At 40.1% G+C, this 7,500-nt stretch overlaps 1 protein-coding gene across 1 annotated transcript in view; it reads right to left on the bottom strand.

Annotated features, from left to right (window-relative positions):
* LOC125041599 (sodium-dependent neutral amino acid transporter B(0)AT3-like) overlaps nt 1-5,544 on the bottom strand; it is a 62,512-nt gene extending 56,968 nt beyond the window's left edge. The window contains exon 1 of the mRNA XM_047636659.1: nt 5,397-5,544. The gene's annotated coding sequence lies outside the window, so the exon portion shown is untranslated. The remainder of the gene's footprint in view (nt 1-5,396) is intronic.
* Between the last annotated feature and the right edge of the window lie 1,956 nt (nt 5,545-7,500).

Below are 7,500 nucleotides of genomic sequence, written 5' to 3'. Positions count from 1 at the left end.
AAGGTAGGAAGGAAGGAAGGAAAAAAGGAAGGAAGAAAGGAAGTAAGAAGGAAAGAAGGGACGCAGAAAGGAAGGAAGGAAGGAAAAAATGAAGGAAGGAAGGAAGGAAGGAAGGGAAAAAGGAAGGAAAGAAGGAAGGAAGGAAGGAAGGAAATAAGGAAGGAAGGAAGCAAGGAAGGTAGGAAGGAAAGAAGGGACGCAGGAAGGAAGGAAGGAAGGAAGGAAGGGAGGAAAGAAGGAAGGAAGAAAGGAAGGAAGCGAAGGAAGGAAAGAAGGAAGGGAGGAAAGAAGGAAGGAAGGAAGGAAAGAAGGGACGAAGGAAGGAAGAAGGAAGGAAGAAGGAAGGAAGGAAGGAAGGAAGGAAGGAGAAGAGGAAGGGAGGAAAGAAGGAAGGAAGGAAGGAAAGAAGGGACGAAGGAAGGAAGGAAGGAAAAAAGGAAAGAAGGAAGGAAGGAAGGAAGGAAAAAAGGAAGGAAGGAAGGAAGGAAAGAAGGAAGGGAGGAAAGAAGGAAGGAAGGAAGGAAGGAAGGAAAAAAGGAAGGAAGGAAGGAAAGAAGGAAGGGAGGAAAGAAGGAAGGAAGGAATGAAGGAAGGAAAGAAGGGACGAAGGAAGGAAGGAAAGAAGAAAAGAAGGAAAGAAGGAAGGAAGGAAGGAAGGAAGGAAGATAAAATGGAAGGAAGGAAGATAAAATGGAAGGAAGGAAGAAAAAAAGGAAGGAAGGAAGGAAGGAAGGAAGGGAGGAAAGAATGAAGGAAGGAAGGAAGGAAGGAAGGGGGGAAAGAATGAATGAAGGAAGGAAGGAAGGAAGGGGGGAAAGAAGGAAGGAAGGAAGAAAGGAAGGAAGGGAGAAAAGCATTGAGGGAGGAAGGGACAGAAAGAATTGGGGGGGGGGATAGAAGGAAGGGAAGGAAGGAAGAGAAAAGTACTGGGGGAGAATAGGAGTGAAGGAAGGGAAGGAAGAAGGGAAATAAAGAAGGGAAAATGGGAGATTAAACGAAAGGGAATTAGGGGAAGAAAGGGTAAGAAATATTGGGGGAAGGAAGGGAAAGAAAGAATGGGGGATTGATAAGAAAGAGAGAATTGGGAATAAGTGAAAATAAAGAACAGGGGAAGGAAAAAAAAAAGATGGGACAAGAAAGGGGAAATGGGACAAGAAAGGGAACAATAATGGATGTGGGAAGAGGGGAAACTAGAAATGAAAAGAAAGTGAAGAGAAGAGAAACGGGAAGAAAGAGAATTGAAAATGAACGAGGAATGAAGAACAAGGAAAACAAGAATGGGAGAAGTTGAAGAGAAAAAAGGAGAGAAAGTGGAAAATGACAGAAGGAATCAAAGAAAAATCAAATAAAAGAATAGGAAGAGACGGAAGGAGGGAAGTATAGAAAGAAGAAAAACTGAAAACAAGGTGATAACGGAGAGGATGTTACATGTGTGTTATCGTGTGATGGTGAGTATCCGTAATGCTGTATACTGTTTTCCTCAAGTGCATAATTGTATAATCAACTGTATAATTGCGTAATCTATTGTATCATTATCTCTGAGAAGGCCTCTTAGTGAGTGAAGAAAAGGCAGACATAAATTAAAATCGGTTCCCTTAGTCGAAAATATATTTTATCATTTTTACAAAGATATAAACTAATAACTAAACTATTTGCACTAAAAGTAACTAAACATAAGCAAATTCGAAGCAACTAAAAAAAAAAAAAAGAGAGAGAAAAAGAGGGAAAAACGTCTAGCGCACTATATGCCAAGTCTTGTCCTGACGTAATGCTATTCCTGAATATGAAATATGGACACTAAACGACGTTGTAAAGTCTTTACACGCAAGACACATTTTGAAAGAAAATAACGAAACTATTTTTCTCCGGCGATGAATTTTGAAAAGTTGACCTTCTCCAGGAAACTCTGTTCGCTTACTCTTTTTTTTTGTATTTTTGAGTATGTTACAGCAGAAAGATAAAACAAGTAGATAGATGAATAGATAAATGGATAAGTAAATAAATAAACGAATAGACAAATAAGAAAATAAACAAGTAGATAAATTGATAAATAATGAAAGACGCCACAGGAAATGCATAAGTGATAATTGATTTTCATTCTCATTCGCCTTTATCTTTCATACATCCATTCACTTTACCGGTCGTTATTAGAATGAGATCTTCCTATTACTAATGAAAGAAGAGTTGTAGAAATCAATAGTATGTTATTTGATCTCTCACTGAGATTTAAACAAAATCGCTGATCCTATTTTCAGATTTTCCAGATTTACAATATCCCTTGTATTTTTTTTTTATCTTCTCTCGTGTTTATTCTTCTTTTTAGACTGTGGATACGGAAGGAGAGACGTGAGATAAGGCAAGAGAAAAGGGGAAGTAAGAGAGAAAAAGAGAGAAATAAGAAAGAAGGAGAGAACAGTGAAAAAGGAGAGGGGAGATGTGGTAGGAGATGAAAGAGATAGGGGGAGAGAAGAGAGATTAGGAAAGAGAAAAAAAGGGACATAGGAGAAAAAAATGGGATATAAGAAGGGGGGGAAGAGAGTATAAGCAAAAGAAAGGGGAAACAGGAGAGAAAGAAAGAATGAGAGATAAAAGAGGAGAGGCGAGTGAACAGGCAAGAGAAAAAGAGAGATATGACGGATAGGATAAAAGAGACATAAGAGGTGAGAGAAGAAAGATTTGGCAAGAAAAAAGCGGAGAACCGGATATGACAGAAAGAGAATAACAGAAATAAAAATAAGAACAAGGGTGAGAGGAGAGAAAGGACGAGAATTGTATATAAGGAGGAGAGACGAGAAATTAGACAAGAGGAAACGGGAGATACAAGAGAGACATAAAAAAACAAACAAAAAAAGATGGAGAATGGGAGGGAAAGGATGAAAGTCGTAAGAAGAGGAAAAGAGAATTGAGAGAAGCAAGGGGATATGTATAAGAGAGAACGAGAAGGAGAGATGTTAGGCAAGAGAAAAATGGGAGAATTAAGAATGGAGAGATTAGGCAGGAGAAAAAAGGGAGGATTGAGAGAAGAGGGAAAAAGGCAAGAGAAAATGAAGAGATGAGTGAGATAGGACAAGAAAAGTAAGGGAAGGGAGATTATGGAAGAGAAAAGTAGAAAAAAAAAGAGATTGAGCTAAACAAGAAAGGGGGAAAAAGGGGAAAAGATAATAAAGAAAAAAAGAGAAAGTAGTGGGTTGGCGTAGGAAGGAGGAAAAATAACAGGGAAGGGAATTGAAATAAGAATAAAAATAAACGGGAATGAAAAAGAAAACTAATAGAAAAAAAGGGGGGAAGGCAGGAAAATAAGAAGAAAAGTATAATCAAAGATAGACAAGAAGGATAGTTAAAAGAAATGAAACGGAAGGGAAAGAGAAACGACAAGAAAATGATAGTGAAATGAAATGGAAAACGAAGGGCAAGGGACGAGACGGAGGAAAAGAAATGAGAGAGAAAACGCGAAGAAATGAGAAGGAAAGAAAGTGAAAGGAGAATAAGATGGAAGAGAAAAATAAAAAATAAAATACATGGAAAGGAGAATGAAAAGGAAGTGAAAAAAAAATGAGGAGACAGCAAGACAAAAGAAACAAAAAAGAGAAAATAAAGAGACAGAGGAACGGAAGAAAGAATTAGAAGGAAATGTAAAAGAAATTTGAAGGAAAAGGGAGCGAAATGAGAAGGGGAAGATAACAAAAATCAGAAGAAAAGGGAAGAAAAGGGAGAAGGAAGAAAGAAAAAAGAAAAGATGAAAAGCAAGAAAATGAAGATAAAAAAAAGAGCAAGGAATGAACAATAAAAGAAATAGAAAACAAAAGGAAGAAAATGAACAAGAATAATTATAAAGTGGAGAGAAATGAGAAGAAAGAAAATGAAAGAGAAACAATAAGGAACAAATTAGAAAACAAGAAGGAAAAATAAGAGAAATAAGAAGGAAAAGGGTAGAGAAATGAACATGAAAGGAAGAAGATGAGAAAGAGAAGAAGATAAATAAGAAGGGAAAAGAAATGAAAAGAGTTAGAAGTCAGAAGGAAAGCTTATAGAAAGGAGATGGAAAAAATACAAATACGAAGAAATAGGAAGGAAAAAAAGGAGAAGGAAGAGGGGAAAAAAGAATAAGAAAATGAACTTAAAGGGAAAAAAGGAAAAGAAAAAAGAGAAAGGATGCCAAAGAAATGCAGATAAAGGAAAGAGAAAGAGAAAAATTGGTAAATAAAGAGAGAATGAAGAGGCAGACAAACAGACAGACACACACAGACAGAAAGAGGCAGAGAGAAAGGCCGGAAAATACAGAAAAAAAAGATAAACGAAGAAATAGCAAAGGTAAGAAAAGGTAGATATGGAAAAAAAAGAGAATAAATATCGTAAGACTGGTAAACAGAAAGAGGACAAGAAGAGAAGGATATGTGTGAATTTTACGTCGAATAATTGTCATACCTGTTGCTGCTCGTATGATGAGAAGGAAGGCCTAGCAACGGTATTTAGGTCTTACGAACACAAGCGGAATTACGTACAAACATACGCACACAAAGGGATACGTTCACGTCCACATATGCTGTGTGAGTCTCTTGTGTGTATTTATGCGTGTTTGTGTTTGTGTGTATGTGGGTTTTAATTTCAGCAAAACCAGTCTCGTTTTGTTCGTAAATACAAGAAACGATACACAGTGCAAAGTATATCGGTTCATCTAGAGAGTTCCATCACTGGCGCGCAATTAACACAGACTAACAAAGAAACAAACGAGCAAAACAGACACATCTGGAGAAAACAAACGTTATTGATACACCGGGGAGCGTCTCACCACCACTACTCCCCCCTCCCCCCTCCCCCTCCTCCCCGCACATCCCAGCTTGGGGTCGTTGAGTCGCAGGGTTGCCTCATGGATTCTCAAACATGGTCTTTATCGGATCAAAATGATTCCGATTCTTTGCCTCGTTAGCGTTAACCATATCTTGCTTAAGTTGGGATTCAATTATCTGTATTTTTTTTCCCCAAGATTTAGATGATATTTCACAGGTTTTAGAATTTCGTACGCAGATGTTGCAGCATCAATAATTGTATGTTTATACACACGCGAGATAGATAGACAGATAAATGGATAGAAAGAGATGGATGGATAGATAGATAGACAGATAGATAGGTAGAAAGATAGATAGATAATGATAGATGGATACATAGAAAGATAGACACACAGATAGATAGATAGAGAGAGAGGGAGGGAGAGAACCGCGGCAGATACGATACGCCTTGCTCGATCTCTTAACACTCACGCCCCCTCTCTCTCTCCTCCGCACTCGCGACCCACACCTCTACACTCCTACGTCGACGCCACCCTGGATCCCCCCAGACGCCAGAGAACATGCGTGCAGGGGCTTCAGAGGAACAGAGGAAGCTGGAGGAGGACCTACCGGCGGGGAGGTGATGCGTCGAGCAGGCGAGCGAGGGACGCGGGCCGCCACCAACACCTCAACACCGGGGATGTCGAAGCTCGTCTAGCTGCGCCGGATCCTCTCCCTGCGCGGTTAAAGTTGCCGTGCCGCTCCTGCCCCTCAACCCCTGGACGCGCCGCCCCCTAGGCAACCCGCACTGCCTCTCCGCCCGCGAGCAAGCACGCCCGCTCCTCTCTCAGACGCCCACGACCTCCCGTATCCCCCCCCCCACACCTCGCTTTCTCGTTCCATGTCGATCTCTCTTGCTCTTCGCTCTGGCCTCATGTCCGGCCGCTCCAGTTCTGATTGTCTGATTTTTATCCTTTCTTTTCCTTTCTCCGTTTCTCTCCTTCCCTCTCTTCACTTCTCTCTCTCTCTCTCTCTGTCTTTTTTCGACCCTTTCGACCCGTTCGCATCTAGCTCGTATTTTTTCTCTATCTTCTCCGCCCACTATCCTCCCACACACCCGCGTCCTCGCTCTCTTTATCCCTCTCCCTTCCTCTTTTCATCCTCTATTTTTCTCCATACATTCATTGCCTATTTCATTCTTCATCTATTCCCCCTTCCCTTCTTTCACCATCCTTTTCCATTTTACTACCTCTTCTTATCCCCTTCTTCCTTCTTCATCTACTCCCCCTTCCTTTCCTTCGCCCTCGTTAATCTCCTCCTCCCCCTTCATTTCCTCCTCTTCTAACAACCCTCCACTCACCTCCTTCTCCTCCTCTTCCTCTCTCTCACCAATCTTTTTCTCCCCGTTCTTTTCCACCCGCTCACACAAAGACCCACCTGGTGATCGTTATCTAAAATCCCGAGCCGGTAATCCCTCCAAAGTCCATCGATACTCAAAATCGTCAAGGCAAATGCATCGCGTCCTTCTCACACCCGAGTCGTGTGATATGCAATAAGAAACGCGGTAAAGAGCAGTTCATCAGCGTAATTAACTCCGCCTTCCCCCTCCCCTTTCTTCTTATTTCTCCTACTTTTTCTTCTTATGGTTTTTTTTTCTTTTCCTTTCTGCTTAATCTTTCCTTGTTTTCTTTCTCATGTCTTTTCCGTCTCGGACTTAGCAACCATTGCGAATGATCTGAGAAAAGGACGTGTTTACTTTACTATTTTTCCCTTCCTTTCACTCGTCACAATTCATTAAAGCAGTCTATATTTTGTCACTGTAACTGAATTATATAAAACATCTACAGTAAAAAGTATAGAGAATATATAAAATCTAGGAAGACATGGCTCTGAAGACGCCGCTTACAGACAGCACAGTCTCTTAGCCTCTTTGTAGACGTCGTTCAATCATCGAAAATCCTGGGGAGCTGAGGGAAAATGTTTGTGGCCTAATCTCTTATAGTCTCTCCCCTCTTGTCTGTCTGTTCCACTCTTTCCTTTTCACTCTTTCAAATATGTATATATATATATATATATATATATATAATATATATATATATATATATATATATATATATATATATATATATATACATATATATGTACACACACACACACACATGCACACACACACACACACACACACACACACACACACACACACACACACACACACACACACACACACACACACACACACACACACACACACACACATATATATATATATATATATATATGTAAAATATATATAAATATGTTTATATGTATGAATGTATATAAGTGTACATATAGGCGTGTGTGTGTGTCTGCGTGAGTGAATTTTTATTATCCTTCTGTTTCTGTGTATGTACACGAGAACCACATTATCAGCAGCGCATCAATCATCGGTCAAAATAGCTTCTGAAACGGGCGTCGAACGCGACCATGAATCACGGGACGATAAGCATTAGAGCCGCGCTCGGCAAAGGCCGCCCTGGAGAGCGGACCGGGACCCCGAGCGAGACTGTGTTTAGGTGGCGTGCATGTATAGATACATGAAGACACATGTACACATATACATACGCATGCGAACACACATACGGCCGCACACGCTCATACAGAACACAGATTTGTTTTCTCTCTCTCTCTATCTATCGATCTATCTAAATGTATATATATATATATATATATGTAAGTTTATATGGATATATAT

The sequence above is a fragment of the Penaeus chinensis genome, chromosome 30, assembly GCF_019202785.1.
Source record: "Penaeus chinensis breed Huanghai No. 1 chromosome 30, ASM1920278v2, whole genome shotgun sequence".
Lineage (NCBI taxonomy): Eukaryota > Metazoa > Arthropoda > Malacostraca > Decapoda > Penaeidae > Penaeus > Penaeus chinensis.
This window is presented reverse-complemented; position numbering and strand designations above follow the sequence as displayed.